This window comes from Medicago sativa, chromosome 7 (assembly GCF_051527215.1).
Source record: "Medicago sativa cultivar Bolivia chromosome 7, Bolivia_mono, whole genome shotgun sequence".
NCBI lineage: Eukaryota > Viridiplantae > Streptophyta > Magnoliopsida > Fabales > Fabaceae > Medicago > Medicago sativa.
In genome coordinates, this window is record NC_140755.1 from 31,236,714 (window position 1) to 31,258,531 (window position 21,818).

Here is a 21,818-nt window from a genome sequence, read left to right on the forward strand (position 1 = left end):
ATCCATCTTGTCTCTGCTCATGAGCTCAGAAGCTCACATGAAAGTGTTGATGAAAGTACTTGAGCAAGCTTATGTTGACCACGAAGTCTCTGTGGATCAGTTTGATGGGATAGTGAGTAATATTACTGCCTGCAACAACTTGGGGTTTGGTGACGATGAGCTCCCCGAAGCAGGGAAACGCCACAACTTGGCTCTACATATCTCGGTGCACTGTGGGTCTGATATGATATCCAACGTATTGGTAGACACTGGGTCGTCTCTGAATGTAATGCCTGAATCCACACTAAGGCAATTGAGTCATCATGGAATTTCTCTGAGGGGTAGCAGCTATCTGGTTAAAGCTTTTGATGGATCCCGCAAGGATGTTCTCGGGGAAGTGGACTTGCCAATTACCGTTGGTCCCGAGACATTTCAGATAACTTTCCAAGTCATGGATATCAATGCCTCTTACAGCTGTCTCCTCGGAAGACCGTGGATCCACGACGCTGGAGCGGTAACTTCCGCTTTGCATCAGAAGCTCAAGTTCGTGAGGAATGGTAAGATTGTCACTGTGCATGGTGAGGAAGCATATCTAGTTAGCCAGGTATCATCGTTCTCTTGTGTTGAAGCAGGGTCCGCTGAAGGGACGTCGTTTCAAGGCTTGACTGTCGAGGGTGCAGAGCCCCGGAGGGCTGGTGCTAGCATGGCCTCACTGAAAGATGCCCAGAAGGCTGTTCAAGCAGGGCAAGCTGCTGGCTGGGGCAAGGTGATTCAGATCTTGGAAAACAAACGTAAAGAAGGCCTTGGATTCTCCCCGACATCTGCTGTTTCAAAGGGAACCTTTTACAGTGCTGGGTTCATCAATGCTATTGCTGAAGATGCTGCTGAGAGTAGTCATGTGCCTGCATTTGTTGTACCAGGAGGCACTGTGAGAAATTGGGAAGCCATTGATGTTCCTTTAGTCATGCATGCTTCCATGTAATGTGTTTTGTTGCTCATGTTTTTTGTTTTCAAAATAACAATCCTTTCGCTCTGCCCAAGGCGAAAGTGATATCATTGTAAGGGCGTGTTTGTTTCGGCATTGCCGTTTTCAATAAAAAGTTGTCGTCTTTCTCACGACTCTTTGTTTTTTACTTTTTAATCCCTTTTTCTTGGAAATAATGGTAATACCAGAAAAAACCCAAACATTTGTTGTTTTCTTATTAATTTCAAAAATCTGCATGAAAAACTTTTTCTAAAAATCATCCCAATCATATTATGCAGATTGAACCATAATAAACCCGTTGAACACAGTGACCCTATGGTTCCTCCAAATTTTGAATTCCCTGTATATGAAGCTGAAGATGAGGATGATGATTATGAAGAGATACCGTATGGGATCACTCGACTGCTTGAGCAAGAAAGAAGAACCATTCAGCCTCACCAGGAAGAGATTGAGCTTATCAACCTGGGTACTGAAGAGAACAAGCGAGAGATCAAGATTGGTGCTGCACTTGAGCCAGAGGTGAAAAAGAAGATCATTCAGCTTCTCCATGATTATCCAGATGTCTTTGCATGGTCCTATGAAGATATGCCGGGTCTAGATCCCAAGATTGTGGAACATCGGATACCGACAAGGCCTGAATGTCCTCCTGTCAAGCAGAAGTTGAGAAGGTCTCGTCCAGACATGGCTCTTAAGATCAAGGCTGAAGTACAAAAGCAGATTGATGCGGGTTTCCTCATGACAGCTGAATATCCTGAATGGATTGCCAACATCGTACCAGTACCAAAGAAAGATGGGAAAGTTCGAATGTGTGTTGATTACAGAGATCTGAATAAAGCCAGTCCGAAAGATAACTTCCCATTGCCTCATATTGATGTGCTCGTTGACAGTACCGCTCAATCCAAAGTGTTCTCTTTCATGGATGGTTTCTCCGGTTATAACCAGATACGGATGTCTCCTGAAGATAGAGAAAAGACGTCCTTCATTACTCCGTGGGGAACATTCTGTTATAAAGTGATGCCGTTTGGCTTGATAAATGCTGGTGCTACCTATCAAAGAGGTATGACAACTCTGTTTCATGATATGATTCACAAAGAGATTGAAGTATATGTTGATGATATGATTGTGAAGTCAAGTGATGAAGAGCAGCATGTTGTGTATTTGAGAAAGATGTTTGAAAGGTTGAGAAAGTACAAGCTACGGTTGAATCCTAACAAGTGCACATTTGGTGTAAGATCTGGAAAGTTGCTAGGCTTCATTGTCAGTCAAAGAGGCATTGAAGTTGACCCTGACAAAGTCCGAGCCATCAGAGAGATGCCGGCCCCTCAAACTGAGAAGCAAGTCCGAGGTTTTCTCGGACGTCTGAACTATATTTCAAGATTTATATCTCACATGACTACTACTTGTGGACCAATTTTCAAATTGCTCAGAAAGAATCAGCCTGTTGTATGGAATGATGAATGTCAGGAAGCTTTCGATAGCATTAAAGAATACCTGTTGGAACCACCTATCCTTGTCCCGCCAGTGGAAGGAAGGCCTTTGATCATGTATCTGTCAGTGTTAGATGATTCAGTTGGTTGTGTTCTCGGTCAACAAGATGAGACTGGCAAGAAAGAGCATGCTATCTACTATCTGAGCAAGAAGTTCACCGACTGTGAGACTCGGTATACAATGCTTGAAAAGACTTGTTGTGCTTTAGCCTGGGCTGCCAAACGCCTGCGTCATTATATGGTGAATCATACAACTTGGTTGATATCCCGAATGGATCCAATCAAGTACATCTTTGAAAAGCCTGCTGTTACTGGAAAGATCGCACGTTGGCAAATGTTATTGTCCGAATATGATATTGTGTACAAAGCTCAGAAAGCAATCAAAGGAAGTGTCCTTGCTGAGCATCTCGCTTGTCAACCTCTTGATGATTACCAGCCAATTAAATTTGATTTCCCTGATGAAGAGATTATGTATCTGAAAGCGAAAGACTGTGAAGAGCCACTGATCAATGAAGGGCCAGATCCCAATAGCAAATGGGGATTGGTGTTTGATGGAGCTGTTAATGTTTATGGTAAAGGAATTGGAGCCATCATTGTAACTCCGCAGGGGCACCACATTCCTTTCACCGCTCGAATAACCTTTGACTGCGCAAACAACATAGCTGAATATGAAGCATGCATCTTGGGCATTGAAGAAGCCCTTGACCTGAGAATCAAACACCTTGACATCTATGGAGATTCTGCACTTGTTATTAATCAGATAAAGGGTGAATGGGAGACTCATCATGAGAAACTAATCCCATACCGTGACTATGCAAGACGTCTGTTGACATACTTTACCAAGGTTGAGCTACACCATATCCCTCGGGATGAAAATCAGATGGCTGACGCTCTTGCTACTCTGTCTTCCATGTTTCATGTCAATCACTGGAATGATGTGCCTGTAATCAAAGTGCAGCGTCTTGATAGACCCGCTCATGTGTTTACCATTGAAAATATGCCAGATCAAGATGGCAAAGATGTGAATGATAAAAAGCCTTGGTATTACAACATCAAACAATTCTTGCAGAATCGCGAATACCCACCTGGTGCTTCCAACAGGGATAAAAAGACCTTGAGAAGATGGGCTAGCAGATTCCTTCTGGACGGAGAAATCCTATACAAGAGGAACTATGACATGGTCTTGTTGAGATGTGTTGATAAGCAAGAAGCTGAGAAGTTGATGCATGATGTACATGATGGTACCTTCGGGACCCACGCTTCGGGTCACACCATGTCAAGAAAGCTGTTAAGAGCCGGCTATTACTGGATAACTATGGAGCGTGACTGCCACAAACATGCCAAAAGATGCCACAAATGTCAAATTTATGCTGACAAGATTCACGTGCCTCCACATGCCCTCAATGTTATATCTTCCCCATGGCCTTTCTCTATGTGGGGCATTGACATGATCGGGAGAATTGAACCAAAAGCTTCCAATGGACATCGTTTCATCCTAGTGGCAATTGATTATTTCACCAAGTGGGTTGAAGCTGCTTCCTATGCAAATGTGACCAAGCAAGTGGTTGTCAAGTTTATCAAGAATAACATCATCTGTCGATATGGTGTTCCCAACAAGATCATCACTGACAATGGTTCCAATCTGAACAATAGCATGGTGCAAGCTCTATGTGAAGAATTCAAGATTGAGCATCACAACTCTTCTCCTTATAGACCTCAGATGAATGGTGCAGTTGAGGCCGCTAACAAGAACATCAAGAAGATTGTTCAGAAGATGGTTACTACCTACAAGGACTGGCATGAGATGCTGCCATTTGCCTTGCATGGTTACCGTACTACGGTGCGCAGTTCAACCGGGGCAACTCCTTTCTCTCTTGTGTATGGTATGGAAGCAGTTCTCCCTCTGGAAGTGGAGATTCCATCTCTTCGAGTAATCATGGAAGCAAAATTAACTGAGGCTGAATGGTGTCAAAGTCGGTACGATCAATTGAATCTGATTGAAGAGAAACGTATGGATGCCATGACTCATGGACAGTTGTATCAAGTGCGAATGAAGAATGCTTTTGACAAGAAAGTCCGACCTCGAGAATTCAAGGAAGGCGAACTTGTATTGAAAAGAAGGATAAGCCAGCAACCCGACCCAAGGGGCAAGTGGACACCCAACTATGAAGGTCCTTATGTTGTCAAGAAGGCTTTCTCTGGTGGTGCTTTGATTCTTACACACATGGATGGTGTTGAGCTTCCAAATCCTGTTAATGCCGATATAGTCAAGAAATACTTTGTCTAGAAAGAAAAGAACAGCGTGGTAGGTCGAAAACCCGAAAGGGCGGCCTAGGCAAAAATGCGCTTCCCGGTGGATCGAAAACCCGAAAGGGCGATCCAGGCAAAAGTTAGGGACAAAACAAAAAAAAATAAATATGAAAGAGCTCGCTGAGATTGTACGCAACTCAGGCAAGAATGAGCGCCTCGATGAGCCGAAAACCCGAAAGGGCGGTTCATGCAAGAATGAGGTTGACAATAAAAGACAAGTAACTATATCTGGCAAGTCACCATCACCCCTTGGGGCATCTGCAACTGTCAATAGGCGTCTTCATCAGGGGTTTCTGTACTTGTGAATTCAAAATTTCTATGAAATGTAGCGGTCATCGTGTTCAATGTATCACCAACCAATAAAATTACCATTTTCCAAGCTTTGTAAATCCGTGAAGTCATGCCCTTGGCTGACTTTCACTCTTCTACATCAATTTGAGCCTTTCTACTGTTTGAAACTCTATTTTTCTTCCTACTTTCAATGCTATATACAAAACATTTTCTTTCTATTTTGATAATGTCAATGTCTGAAACAAACATTTTTGAAAATTGAAAAATCTTTTTCTGTCTATTTTGAAAGCAAACCTGAGCAATAGGGTACATTTCAATGAAACATGCATGAATAAATGAATATCAATGTCTATTTCAATACATATTACAAACAGGTTACTCCCCAGGATGATCTGTGTTCAATGGCAAGAATGAAAAAACAGAATGAAGATGAAAAATGAAAAAATGAAAATGAAAAGCTCGCTAAGTTGAAAACCCGAAAGGGCGGCTTAGGCAAAAATGAGCACCCCGCTGATTGACAACCTATGAAGGAAATTCAGGCAAAAATGGGGCAGTGAAAAGAATACTTATTCCCCGGTGAATCGAAAACCCGAAAGGGCGGTTCAGGCAAAAGTGGGGTTGAAAAATGAAAAGAATGAAAAAATATGAAAGCATTGACCACAGATACGAACATCCAATGTTTATCCAGCACTGACACGCCTAGCAACGGCGACCTGTATCCAAGAACCTTCCAAAGGTCCTCCTTTACAAGTCTTATTGCCCTCAGCCATGGTTTTGATACGTCTCTCAAACGACGGTCTCTCCAAAGAGGTTTTTCCCCTGTGAATATGTTGCAGCACGAGCCACTACGTGCCCAATCTTCCAATGTCTTGTCTGCCTTTGAGAAACTTCTCTGTCAAATTGCCAAGCCAATCATGCATTTCAAGCATTCATACATGCATAATCATGCATTTTACGTGCTCATGCATCCAATAATCTTGCTATATCATACATACATGTTGCATATCCAACTTTCAACTGCCAAATTCAATCAAAGTTTCAACTGTCAAACTCAATTCCAACTGTCGATTCCAATTTCAAATTCAACTGTCAAATCCAATTCAATTTCAATTGTCAAAATTCAAAGCAATCTCAACTTCAATAACAATTCCAATGTTGACATCCAATGACAATGTCAATGTCAATTTCCAATTCCAATATTGACATCCAATGACAATGTCAATGTCAATTTCCAATTCCAATATTGACATCCAATGACAATGTCAATGTCAATCTCCAATTCCAATGTTGACATCCAATGACAATGTCAATGTCAATCTCCAATTCCAATTTCAATCCAATTCCAATGTCAAATCCCAATTTCAATCCAATTCCAATGTCAAATTCCAATTCCAATCCAATTCCAATGTCAAATTCCAATTTCAATCCAATCTCAATGTCAATTGCAACTTTCCAATATCCAATGTCAAATTCAATTCCAATTTCAATGTCAATGTCAATGTCAATTTTCAATTCAAATCAATGTCAATTAACTCTCAGTTTACTCTTGGGCCAACAAAAAATGGTCATGTCTATTTTCAAATCAAGTCAATGACAATTTACCCTCAATTGGTATCTTGTTAAGCCAGACTTTCAATTGGTATCTTGTCACTGGTCAAGTGCCAGGTTCGATCCAAAAAAGAACCACTTGTACCTGCTTGTATACCTATGCTTCCGGACAAACGGCAAGTTCGATAGAACAGTTTGTACCCAGCCTATGCTTTCGGTCAAACGGCAAGTTCGATAGAACAGTTTGTACCCAGCCTATGCTTTGTTATCAGTCAAACGGCAAGTTCGATAGAACAGTTTGTACCCAGCCTATGCTTGGTTATCGGTCAAACGGCAAGTTCGATAGAACAGTTTGTACCCAGTCTATGTTTTGTTACCAGTCAGACGGCAAGTTCAATCTGAAGAACAGTTTGTACCCAGCTTATGCTTTGTTATCGGTCAAACGACAAGTTCGATCTAAGAGAACAGTCTGCACTCTCCCACATGATGTGGTGATAATCAAGTGTCAAGTTCGATCCAAAGAACAGCTTGTATCTGCCTATATGTCTATGTTTCCGGTCAAGTGTCAAGTTCGATCCCAAGAGCAGCTTGTACCCATTTCTTGTTTGTATCTCTCGGTCAAGTGGCAAGTTCGATCCAAAGAACAGCTTGTACCTGTCTGTTTGTTGCCCGTTCTTTCTACCTTGATGTCTATAAATCCCTTGGTGGTGTGACACAGCCCGTAGATTCCGGTTCGATTGTCTTGCATTCATAAATGAAATGTTGCATGGCATTCATGTTTTTGAAAATCTGAAAGCGTATTTTTATGTCCAAAAGCAGTGCAAATGTTAATATTTAAGTATCTTCGTCCCGTCAATTCTAAGACTTCGTCTCTTGACTCCCCGGACAAAGAAACTTAAATAGGGGCAGCTGTTATACCCTAATTTTGGACCTAAAAATACTTGTTTAATTCTTCTTTTTTTGCATTATAAGTCATTTGAATTGTCTCTGATCAATTGCATCTTCTTCTGCATTTTATTTCAATGTTATTTGCAGAATTCACATGCAAGGGTATTTTAGTCATTTCCTATGTCAAAATTTCTTTCAGTCTTTTAAAATTTGTTTGAGTCTTTTCAAATAGTGTGAATAAGTCTTCATTTCAATTCTATGTCAGAATCCATTTCAAAAATTGCATTTAAAGTCATTTCGAGTCAATTTTGCCCCTAGGGGCATTTTAGTCTTTTCATGTGTTAAAACCCTGTTTAAATTCTAAAAATTGTCTCTGAGTATTTCAATTCGCTCGTATAAACTCTTGCTTTAATCCCTTGTTAAAAAATCTTTTTAAAATTGCATTTGAGTCGTTTTTAGTCGTTTTTAGCCCCAGAGGCATTTTGGTCATTTCACACAAAATTTCGGCAGAGAGAGGTTACTTTAAAGTACCTCATTTAGGCCATTGGTTCATTTTAGTCCGTTTTGTCAATTTTATTGGTTTCACTTTACGTTCTCTCCAATTTACCAATTTTATTCCAATTTTTATTATTTTTTATTTTAGTCCTTAAACTTTTAGAAATTGCACTTTGGTCCTTTTATGCCATCTTATGTCCTTTTTTAGGTTTTACTTTTTAGTCCTTTAGGTCCCTTAAATCCTTTTTTTCGTTTTAAGTCCTTTTTCTCAATTACAGTCCAGTCCTTCAATTTTAGTAAATTGCAAATAGGTCCACAGTCTTTTTTTTAAGTCCAAAACACGTGTCAGCATTTCATTGGGCAGGAGGAACACTTGGCACCTATAAAATGGTGCCAACTCAGGTCAAAGAGTCAGATTCACCCATTCCAAAAAAGACACCTCATCAAAATTCTAACAAACTTTCTCTCTCTCTTCAGAGAAACCTTCGCCACCGTAACCAACATCACAGCCACCGCAAAAACCACCATAACAGAATTCCGGCCACCGTAACAAACACACATTACGCCTATTCTTCACAAATTCGAACAAAAACCACCACAAATCTATCAGTTCATCATCAAGTACAAGAAATCAACACAAAATTCCAAGGATTGAAATCAAAAATTTGCAATTCATCAAGAAACGTTTTCGAATTCAACGAACTCTCAGAGATTACTTGCGTAATCTTCATCATTGAGCTCGTTCCCCTGCAATTCAAGCATGAATTCACCATTGGAGTGGTGAATCATACGATCACAGAGGCAAAGGGAAAAGAGAAGAAGAGATAATCGAAGTTTGTTCTGAATCAGCGAAAGAAAAAGTAAGAAGAACTGATTTATTTTCAGTGCCTCCATAGAGTTTATCAGAACGATCAAGAACAAGTGCAGGATCTTTCGTTGTTCGAACCTCCAAACAAATCCAGGTAAACTCGCATAAACCTTCTCGTTTTCATCCATAATCATCATCGAAGGTTATACGAAAAGGATTAAACGGTGAATTGGAGTGAAAGTTCGAAAAGCTCAAAATTTTTTTGAATAGAAACCCTAATTTCGAAAATAGCGAAAATTCACCGTTTACCTTTTGATTCAGAGCGTAAATTCATCATTAACGTAGAGGATGAATCGAATTAGGGTTTCAATTCCAAAAAACTCCAGATATCCAAAACGTTTCGATTCGGTGAGAGTTTGAATCGCTTCGAACAAATTTTCCACCAAAAACAACAAGTTCAAACTATTTCGAGCAATTTCATGTCAAAAATGTCAAAATCGAAGCAGTTCGAACAGTTTCTTTCAAGAAACTTCAAGATCGAAGTGTTCCGAATACTTTCCTGCAAAAAACTACGAATTCGAAATGGTTTAAACAACATCTTTCAAAAAAATCACAAGTTCGAAACGGTTTGAGCCTCATCCTTCGAAAATCACCAAAGCGAAACGTTCTGTGTCAGATCCATGCTAGTTTGTGGTTTAAGTCATGTTTATGAGTCAAGAGTCATGAAGATGAATGAAACGATGAAGAAAGAACGAGAGAGTGTGAGAGAATCTGAAGCAGAGAGAGAGAAAGCTAGGGTTAGAATGATTTTGGACCGGTCTCCATGCTTTTATACCGGAGTGAACCGGATTGGTTCAGTTAGACCGGTCTGGTTCACTCCTAAAACCTGAATCCCCACCGTTAGATCTAGGTTTAGGGTTCCTGGATCAATCCTGCGGTCCACAGGCTGCCTGGTGATCCAGGATCCACTTGTGTGTGGGTTTGGGCCTTAAGCCCGTTTTTCCTGTGTTCTAATGCTTGTTTTTGCTATTTCCATGTTATTGTTTGATAATCACACCCCTGGCATGCTTGAAACATTTTAAGAAGCCTTAGCGAAATTTATAGGATTCTCTTAGTATTTTTGTGATGCTTTTGTGTTGGTTGTGCACTGGAGAACTTGATAAAAAATGTTGAGATAGTTTCTTGTTACATTTCTTGAATTTCATGTTAAAATTAGGGTAAAATTGGTTCAATTTTTGTTTCTATTTTTGATGCACATTCATGATTCATGAGGGGTGTTTTTGTGAAGAATTTACCATAGTTTGAGTATATTTCCTACTGGTCATGTGCATTTGGTTACTCACTTGCTTGCTTTGCAAGTAATGTTAGTGAATAGGTGGTGTAAAATAGGCCTAAAATTCACATTAAAATGTAAGGCTTGCTAATTCTCTTGAATTCTCATTTTTAAACTTGGATTTCACATCTTAAAAATGTGTTAAACCATGGGAGTTATAGGTTTTGTTCAAGCCTTGCATCATTAATAAATCTTTAGGCCTACTTTGCATTATTTTTGCTTGTTTTTATGTTAATCTTCTTACTTTTGTTATGATAGCTTTGATTGGTTTCATATCTTGTGCTACTAACCTTTTCATTTCATATTTCATATTCACCATAAGCATCATCATCCCATCCCATTTTCATCTCTATTCTTCTTGCAATATGATTTGTACCAAAGTTAGAATGTAAACACTTATGAAATTTTGTAATATTCTTCTTATGCTTTTAATTTCTTGGCAAAGAGGCCATAGAATGTATCTAGGGTATGATGTAAAGGACAATGGACTCTAGTAATGTACACCGACACAAGCACCGACACATGCACACACATCACTAAGTAGCTAGAATATGCATGTTTAGATGTATGTTTAGGATTGTATGTTTAGATGAATGCCTAGGACCTATACTTAGAAAAAACCAATTTTCCAAACAAATATGAACAACTTCACTCAAATCTTTTCCAAATAAACCTTGGGATTCAATATCCCATTGTATTTTCTTTCCCATTTTCTTAATCAAAATTCAATGAAATTAATCATACTTTGACCATATTTTGCAATTCACTAATCCAACCTCACCATTTTCCAATCTCATGCCCTTGAGGCCTCTTTCTATTCTTCAAAATCCATTTTCAAACTTAAAATCAACCAACAAAAACAAAAACATTTTTTGAGAGAGAACTACGGTGGATTTGATCCCTTAATCGGGTACGTAGGCAAGGAACAAAATTCCTTCAATTCAACTAAAATGAAACTCCAAAAACATTCTTCTCCCTCCAATTCTTCATTTAGCAAACTCTTAGGTTTAAATAAACACTTTCAAAATAGCATTTAAAAATAAAGCGCGCGCGTAGAAATTAAAGACGGTTCCTATAGGTTACTATAGTCGTTATGGGTGCCTAACACCTTCCCGTAGCGAAAACAACTCCCGGACCTCGATTCTCAAGGGTTTTGCTTACTTTTTCCCTTCCCAAGAAAAAATAAGATATCACCGGTTAAAAAGGTTCAAACTTAATCAATGTTTGACACCCGAAAACCAAGATAAAACAATTACAACACAAACACCAAACACTTTTGGTGGACTTTGAATCTTCCCGAATCAAAGAACCTTTTACAATAATCACAAGATAGCACCCCACTATTTTTAACAATAATTCTCACCAACAATGGCAAGAAACTTTACAACAAAGTAATTGAAGAATAACAAATGTATGGCTGTATATCTTTATCAATATCACTCTAACAAATGGACTTAGTGCTCAGAAAACTTTTTAATAAATGTTAAAGTGTATGCAAAGTTTTCCAAACAATTTGAATGAAAGTTTTAAAGACAAGTGATATTGAAAAATGTCAATTGAGATAATGAAAGTTGTTGTGTATATATTGCTTTGATTCTCAATTGAATTTATAGAGGCTAAAAAGATGTTTATGAAGCAATACTATTTTTCAAAAAAAAATTACCAATGAATAGAAACATATTTGAAATGGAACCTATTCATAAAAATGAGTATGAAATGCAGTTTTGAAAAAGCTTGCCGTTATGTTCACTTGAATCCAGATATTAGCCGTTTGGCCAAATTATGGAAAGACAATTTAATTAGAGAAAGCCGTTGGCACAATGATCAATTAGGCATATATATTTGTAATCCTTTTATGAATCAAGGTCACTCAATTGCAATGATATAAAAACTAGCCGTTGGCGATTATTTGAGAAATAGCCAGTTCCACACTTTGATTTATTAGGCCAAATATTTTCTTTATAAAAGCCAACGGTCACAAAAAAAGATTAAGTGTCGTTTTATAATTCTCAATGCATGCTTAACATTATTTTTATGCCAAAAATATATTGTAAAATTCCCATAATAAATTATGGTTTTTCATGCAAAAACATTTTAAAGCAAAATCACATTTAAATGAAAATTATTGAGAGGTGTGATTTATTTTCATAAAAGCTTTAAGAATTGCTTCATATGATGACTTAGAAAAATGATAGTAATTATTTTCTGAGCATTCTAAGTTGTTCCATAAGTTAAGAATGATAAATCAAAAGATAAGGACCATACTTACAAAGAGTATAACCAAGGAGCCTAGTCACTAATCTTTGTTCTTGATCTTCATCTTGTGCCTCCATAATTTTTCTTCTTTTATGATGTGAGTTTGTTATCATCAAAACCCAGCCAAGTCTAAGATGGAAATATTCTTCACAATCTCCCCCTTTTTGATGATGACAAACCATATCTTTTTGACAATGTTTGCTCAACGAAAACTCTCCCTATCTTGTATGTCTCCCCCTTTGTTTTGCAATTGGATACCTGAAACAATTTAAGCACAAAAACACAAAGATACACTTTCTCCCCCTTTTGACATCATCAAAAAGAAGAAAAAAGATAAAATCTAAAGGGTCGAAATATAGGGAAATAATAAATTTTATGTAAAAATAATTGATCTTCTTCACTATGAATATTCAATCATTCACATTATTTTGCACATATGATATGAGATCATAATTTTAAATACAAAAATTTCTCTCACAAAATAACATGCATATTACCATAACATGCAAAAATTTAACTAGAAAATGACTAGTTTTAAATCAAATCATATATTTTTATTCAAATGAGTTTCACGTTAAAATTATTCATATATATGTATATGATTTCCATCATGCACATCAGTTAGTAAAAGTAAATAATAGCATTGTATAATAAATAAATTCCTACCAATAAGGACATCTCTTTTACGATGAAGATAATGCTACTAATTATATATAACTCACATTTTAAAATTAATTATGTCCTGGATCAACGAATGCAGATCTTGCACCACTTATAAGGAATAATTCATTAATCATAAACCAAACAAACAAAATTCATGATAGTCAGAATAAAACTTTCACCAATACATGCATTCAAACATATTTTGTAAGTGCGTATGATAATGACTATGCAACCAATTCAATGGAAACCAGACACTTTAAAATAATCGGTACTCATGAATATACAACAAATTTCATAACCATATTATAGAATAATACAATAAAAATGTGTATCTTTCACCATGATCGTAGATAAATAATCATAAATCGAACTATATCATGTGGTCTTGTATCTTGAAGAAACCAATCTAAATATAACAATTTTAGAATATGGTCTTCAAGTACCTGCCAAAAAATTAATAGAACTTTATAGGTACCCGTTTTTCTTTGGGTCCTTGTGGGTTAGTACCTTTCTTTACCCAAATAAATTCACCATAAGGAACACCAAAGTTTCTTATGTAGCAAGTATTTGGAGTATGACCTTTTATGTTACAATAAAAACATGTGAAATTATGAACATAATGTGATCCAAAATTATTTCCTTTAGAGAAATTATTCTTAACATTTGAATTATTTTTCTTAAAAGAATTGTTAGAATAATTTCTTCTTTTAGAATTAATTCTTTGATTCACATTCTTGAAAGAATTAACAACATGCATTTTCTTAGTTTCTATGTTGTTGGGATTTGTGCTTGCTTTAACAAAAACCGTTTTATTGGTGTTTGGTTTATCAAATTTAGAAAAACCAAGCCCGGATTTGTTGTTGGAATATCTTTGTTTACTAAGCACATCTTCCAAACCATTGTGACCTTTTTCAAATTTCTTTATCACTTGATTTAATTCAACAATTTTTGTTTCATTTTCTTTACATTTATTACATGAAGAACTTTTAACCTTTTCTAATTCTTCTTGTGCATCAAAAGCTTTTCTTTCTAGAGATACATTTTGTTTCTTTTGCTTTGCACAAGTTTTAGAAAGATTAATGAATTCTTCAAACAATTCATCAAATGAATTTTGTAATTCTTCATAAGAAGGTTTAAAATTTAATTCATAATCACTTACCTCTTGTTCATCATCAGAGTGGTGTGACGCCATTAATGTTAAATTTGCATATTCGTCATCCTCTGATTCTGAAGATGAACTTATATCATTGTCATCCCATGCAATGTAGGCCCTTCTTGGCTTGAATTCTTTCTTTCCCTTAAGGCTATTCTTCTTTGCAAGGGTTGGACAGTCTGCCTTCACATGTCCCTCTTTATCACATTCAAAGCATGTGAAACTTTGACTTGATGTAGAAACATCGTTCTTCTTGTGAAATTTTCTTTTATTTCCAAATTTAAAGTTTTTATCCTTTTGGAGGAAGTTTCCTAATTTCTTCACAAGAACAATGATGTTTTCATCATCATCGGTGCTATCATCTTGTTGGAGAACGCTGGATTCTGCCTTCAATGAAATATTCTTATGTTTCTTTACTCCTTCTTCATGTTGTTCGAGTCTTGCAAGTTCAATTTCATGCTCTTGTAATTTTCCGAAAAGTGCTGCCAACGACATGTTTGAAAGACTTTTCTTTTCAGATATGGCTGTTACTTTTGGTTGCCATTCCCTTGTTAGTGACCTGAGAATCTTCAAGTTTATTTCATTGTTGGACAAGGTTTTTCCAAGGGCTGCAAGATGATTGATAAGATGTGAAAATCTCTTCTGCATGTCTAGAATCTTTTCTCCTGGTTGCATTCTAAACATCTCGTACTCTTGTGAGAGGGTATTCAATCTGGAACATTTTACTTCTTCCGTTCCTTCATGTGTTGTTTCCAAAGTGTCCCAGATTTCTTTGGCCGTTTTGCAGTTAGAAATTCTGAAAAACTCATCCATCCAAGAGAGGATTGAAGAATGTTTTTTGCCTTTTTGTCAAATAACATTTTTTTCCGGTCACCATCATCCCATGATGTTTGTGGTTTGATACTAGTCACACCATTCACAGTTGTAGTGGGAACATAAGGACCATTTTGGACAGCATCCCAAATTTCTTCACCTTGGGCTTCTAGATACGTTGTCATCCTAATTTTCCAGAAATCATAATGATCTCCGGTGAAACATGGTGGTCGATTTGAATTAGGACCTTCTGCTAGAAATGGTTTAGCGGAAGCCATTTTCTGGATCAAAGAAGCAAGTTATCTTTACTCTTGCTCTGATACCAATTGTAAGTTCAGATTGTAACCTAAGAGGGGGGTGAATTAGGTTTCTAGGAATATTGGTCAATTTTTAAGAGTTTCGCGTTGTTGATTATTTTTCTGGTAAATAATGATGAAGGTATAAATGCGGAAAAATAAAAGAGCAAGGGAAGAAGAAAAGACACAAGAGAGTTTATAGTGGTTCCCCTCTAAACCTTAGGGTCAGTCCACTCCCTTCACACCCCGCGAAGGAATTCACTATGTTAGAATCTTTGTTACAAGCAATCTCACCCCAAGACCCCCTAACAATCTTTCTAACATAAACACAAGAAAGAAACCCTCTCTCTTGATTACAACACAAACACCAAACACTTTTGGTGGACTTTGAATCTTCCCGAATCAAAGAACCTTTTACAATAATCACAAGATAGCACCCCACTATTTTTAACAATAATTCTCACCAACAATGGCAAGAAACTTTACAACAAAGTAATTGAAGAATAACAAATGTATGGCTGTATATCTTTATCAATATCACTCTAACAAATGGACTTAGTGCTCAGAAAACTTTTTAATAAATGTTAAAGTGTATGCAAAGTTTTCCAAACAATTTGAATGAAAGTTTTAAAGACAAGTGATATTGAAAAATGTCAATTGAGATAATGAAAGTTGTTGTGTATATATTGCTTTGATTCTCAATTGAATTTATAGAGGCTAAAAAGATGTTTATGAAGCAATACTATTTTTCAAAAAAAAATTACCAATGAATAGAAACATATTTGAAATGGAACCTATTCATAAAAATGAGTATGAAATGCAGTTTTGAAAAAGCTTGCCGTTATGTTCACTTGAATCCAGATATTAGCCGTTTGGCCAAATTATGGAAAGACAATTTAATTAGAGAAAGCCGTTGGCACAATGATCAATTAGGCATATATATTTGTAATCCTTTTATGAATCAAGGTCACTCAATTGCAATGATATAAAAACTAGCCGTTGGCCATTATTTGAGAAATAGCCAGTTCCACACTTTGATTTATTAGGCCAAATATTTTCTTTATAAAAGCCAACGGTCACAAAAAAAGATTAAGTGTCGTTTTATAATTCTCAATGCATGCTTAACATTATTTTTATGCCAAAAATATATTGTAAAATTCCCATAATAAATTATGGTTTTTCATGCAAAAACATTTTAAAGCAAAATCACATTTAAATGAAAATTATTGAGAGGTGTGATTTATTTTCATAAAAGCTTTAAGAATTGCTTCATATGATGACTTAGAAAAATGATAGTAATTATTTTCTGAGCATTCTAAGTTGTTCCATAAGTTAAGAATGATAAATCAAAAGATAAGGACCATACTTATAAAGAGTATAACCAAGGAGCCTAGTCACTAATCTTTGTTCTTGATCTTCATCTTGTGCCTCCATAATTTTTCTTCTTTTATGATGTGAGTTTGTTATCATCAAAACCCAGCCAAGTCTAAGAAGGAAATATTCTTCACAGTCCCCTCTTATCGTCAAGCTAATGACGTGAAAAGAGCGCTTCGTGGGAGGCAACCCACCTATTTTTACCGCTTTGTTTTCGTTTGTTTTGTGTTGTTTTTACTTGTTTTGTAGGTACATGTCCGATATGATATAGAAAACTTGAAAAAATTTTGACCCAGAGGACCAGAAACAGGCGCACTGCCCACGCCTCAATGCGCGTGGGCGTGCGCGATTTTTTTGAAAAAAATTGCCCAGCCAGAACAGCAAGGTCCGCACGGCCCACGCCTCCAAGGCGCACGGCCGTGCGCGACTTTCCCCTCCCATAAACACCAATTTTTCATCTTCTTCCCATTCAAACCACACAAAAACCTCTCTCATCCAACTTCTCTCTCTAAACCTCCATTTTTCCTCAACCTTAAACCTCACATATCTCCATCAAAACTCCACCAATTCACACAAAACTTTCACCCAAACCAATCCAAAATCAATTCCAAAAACAAACACCCAAACAAAATCAATTTCCATCCATCCAATCCATTAACCCCAATTTTCGTATACCCCATTAACCTAAACCAAAAACCACAAATTTTCCAACCAAATCCAACCAACCACTCAAAAACCTTACTTCCAACGTATACCCATCACAAAAACTCGGTCAAAAATGTCTTCAAGCAAGCAAGGGAAGGAAGCATCACCAAGGTTTCATGGCATCAAATCTAAGAACTCCGAGCAAAGAAAAAGGTATAACAAACTTCTCTCTCGACCTTTATTTCCGAATCGTTATCCTTGTTTCTTTGCTATGTTGGACCTAGGTATAAAAGAGCAAGTAGAATCGTTAATTGAAAACCTAGGATGGTCCGGCTTGATGAGAACTTACCCGGGGTATGAAAACCTTGTCTATGAGTTTTTAAGTTCATTTTGCTTCATAAAAGATAAGACAAAGTCGGATTACCCCCAACATAAGGTCTCGTTTCGGTTTTTAGGTACTGACTATGACATGACTTTTGATTACTTTTGCCAAACCATGGGTTTCGCCAATGCGGGGCTCATCCATGATTCAAATAGTCAATACTCAAAACCCGTGAACTATGACCCTGAAGCCTTTTGGACCACAATCACAGGCTTGAATAACTACGTTGCTAGGTCCAACAAAGCTAGTGCTATCCAAAACCCTGTCCTCCGTTACTTTCAAAGAATTATGGGATGCACTATCTTTGGTAGGACGGACTTACATAGAGTTAGAGCACCCGAGCTCTTCATTCTTTGGGCTGCACTTAATAATCACCCCGTGAACACATGCTACTACTTACTTGATCACTTATCCTCTATCACCAAGAGTGATAGTGTGATTGTTGCCGGTGGTATTATAACATGCATAGCAAATAAGTTTGGGGTAAGACATGCAGGACTCAATAGGATAGATGGAGACAACACTTTGAGCAAGCACGATCTTGTGCAAATGAACTTTATCCGAAATGAAACCGATATAGGAACCTTTGAGTTTCGAGGCAGCCGGGGAGAAACATTGATTATATTGCCTAACCCTGCCCGCACCGACATAAAGGTGGCAGGAAATTTGTTGTATGTTGTTAATCCTCAGGTACCCGAAGATGATGAAGATGCAAGTGAAGAAGGTGCTGACTTGCCTAATGAAGCCAGAACACAAATGGATGATGAGCAATGGAATTGGATGCAAAGTGAGCTCCAAAAGATCAACACCAATCAACAACAATTTGGTGAAGAGTTCTCCGGTATGCAAGAGGAGGTGCAAAGAACAAACCAAAGGCGTGAGGAGACCCATAATGCTCTTCTAGCAATGCAAGAATATCTCAACGCCCGATATCCTCCACCGGGGAACCAATAAAAATGTGAGCTTTCCTCTTCCTTTCTCTTCTTTTCTTTTCCTTTCTTCCTTTTAATTTCTTGTTTTCTTTATGCATTGAGGACAATGCTTCTCCCAAGTATGGGGGGGAGCCAATAAAGTGTCTAGGTAGTAAGAGTCGTAGTGTTTCAAACTCCCTTGAATTTTTATCTTTTGTTTTGTTTTATTGCGAAAGGCATGTAAGCGGCTAGATAGTTTTCTTGTTTTAATTGTTAAATATGACATATACTTTTTGTTAAGTTCTCTTCCAATATAGGCTAAATAATGTTCTTGTTGTGTACATGAAAATAGCTTCTTGTTGCCTTAAGTTTTTCCAATAGACCCACATTGATTCTAGGTGAACAAAACTTCTCCAATGAGAAAATTCACAGTGCATCCTTTGAGTAAGTGTATGAATAGGTATTTTAAGGACCAAGTTCTAAGTTTAATGGTACATGGACCCTTTAAAGTCTCTAGGAGTAAAAGTAGTATAAGCTTGTGTGGGGAAATTTAATTAACTTTATTTAATGTTGAAATAATATGGGGGGAAGCATGATTTTCACTTTTTCACTAAGTTGAGAACACCGCCGGAGCATGGAGGGAAGGATAGTGTACTCGAACAACTCCTACGCGAAGGATGGTACCTCCTTAGTGATTGTATAGCTTCTACAAACTTCTGAAAAAAAATAGAAAGAAAAGAAAAAGAAAAAAATTTTATGAAAGAAGTTACAAACTACAGCACTACTTAGGGTGATTGCCGGAGTAGTGGAGGAAGGAGTGAGTCCCTCTCCGACTTCCTATGAAAAGGTGATACCCCCTAGGCATCTGTAGCCCCAAAAGAGACCAAAAGAAAAGAAAAATATGGTCCACAATTTAAAATTGAACCAACTTAAACTTAATTCCCACCTTGCTTATATGGAATGAAAATGAGGTTTTTCTCGGTTGATGTACTGTTGGGGTTAGAACCTGTTTCCTCATAATACCTGTTTATACAGGAGCAAAGGGGATGCACTACACACACACTCACTTAGTTTCTCTTGTTGGGTTGAATAGGAATCATAAGGGGCTCTTGAGGTTGTGATTAGTGTATGCTTAGGACAAGGCCTTGGAGGGAACATGTGTTTTAATTTTGTCATATACTTAAATGTTTTCTATGCTGCTGTGTCTATGCCTTTTGCTTGAGGACAAGCAAAGATTCAAGTGTGGGGGAGTTTGATAAGTAGATTTATTACGTATTTTAATTAAGTTATTTAGTTTAATTCTATTTAGATTTAATTAGATTCTATGTGTTTTTATTTATATTTAAGAGCTTTTTACTTCAAAGAATCCAATATTATATTTCAGGATCAAATATATGATTTGCAAGGCTTGGAGCTAAAGAAAAGGGATTTGGAGCACAAAAATAGGAGATTTCCAAGATTTGGGACCGAAATATGCACTTGAAGAAATCAGAATTCGCTCCCCCAAGTCAGTGAAGGGCGCACGGCCCACGCCTGCAAGGCGCACGGCCGTGCGCGATTGCCAGCATCCCTTTTAGCTGCTTTTTGCTCCGAACAGCGGTTTTCTACGCAGCCTGCTTTGACGATAAAGCCCATGGATCTTCAGAGAATATTCCTTCAGTTATTTCTTAGGGCTTAAGTCATTAGTAGGCTATAAATAGAGAGCTGGTTCTCCTTGTTTGATCATCTTGAATTCTGAATATTGTATTGTGACAGAATACTATTTCTCAATAAAAGTTCTCGTTTTTATTCAATTGTTCTTATTGTTTTCTTCTTATTCATTCATGGCAACACCAACCATGAGTGAGTAATTCCCTTAGACCTTGGGATTGTTGGGAGAGTCCTATGGCCTGATCCAACAATCCTAATCCGAAACCCTAGTTTATGTAACCCTACTTTTCTTATCTAAATTCACCGTTCTTCACAACGATATTAACAAGTACCAAACTTTGGATGCGAACGCGGAGGGTTAGTACTTGTTAATTCGTTACCCTAGTTATTAAGGTGATGAATCGAACGAAGAAGTCTTAATAACCGAACAAGTGAATTTAGACAAGGATTGCGAAGCATGAGAATAGCCTAGTGAACCTTGGGACTTATAGAATCTCGTACAATCAAGGATCTTAATATAGGAGTTAGCCATGAGAATAGGTCTAACACCTTGAGAGACACACTCCCTGGATATCGAACGAAGAAGGGGATAGGCTTTAGAGAGATTCGTCCTTAGAAACTAGGATTTACATAAACAAGGATTAGGATTAGGATGTTAGGTCAACCATAGGATGAACCAATAATCCCTAGGTTGCCTTTAGCTATTGTTTTCAACCGTCGTTTAGATTACCTTGAAACCCTAATTATCGATTTCTCCCTAACCTTTACTACTTTTGATTGGAATTTAAATAACTCCCTGTGGATCGATACTCTCTCTTTATTACTACTACGGTAAACCCGTGCACTTGCGGATTTACGGTAACATCACCTCTTCACGAAGCTCGTGGACCTCTTTTTTAAGCTGATCCATTTTTTGTGTTTGCACGAGTGCTTGCATTTGCGAGTTGAATTTGAATGAAGACATCAAACCACTTTTGAAATGGGTTGACCTCTGTTGGAAAAGACAACTTGTGTGAAACTTTGGATTTGAGACTATGAAATGCAAAATGATGCATGATATGCTTATGCAAAAATGGACAGTTTTTATTTTAACGAAGGGCTTATCAAAGTGATTTGTAAACATTGTAGAAGAACATGGTCTTATTTGAAAATTGTAAAGGTATTGTAATTCGTTCCTTTTTCAAAAGTAAGAACGAAACCAAGGACAAAGTTCTTAACAAAAGCTAAAGCTTAATTAAGATTTTTGAAGTTGTATTTCTTGGTGTTCTTTCTTACAAGGTCCGTTCATCTGTGATGTTTGCAAAAAAAACTTGTCTAAATCCTTCGAAGTTTGATGGAAAAAAGTTGTTTATGAATGAATGCATGTATGCATGAATATGCTAAAGAACGGAGAAAACATAGTGAGGTTTAAGGTCCATGATGATGGAGCCAAGGGTGCGTACGCCATTTGGTATGGACTGTGGTTTCATTTGCACTTTGTAACAAAGGTTCTACCAAGTTCCCAAATTGCAACCCCCTTGTGAATATATTGGTGTATAGGAATGCTCCTAG

General features: G+C 37.2%; 1 pseudogene; it reads right to left on the reverse strand.

Moving 5' to 3' along the window:
* Window positions 1–12,527: 12,527 nt before the first annotated feature.
* LOC146905587 (uncharacterized) lies at window positions 12,528–16,007 on the reverse strand (annotated as a pseudogene).
* Between the last annotated feature and the right edge of the window lie 5,811 nt (window positions 16,008–21,818).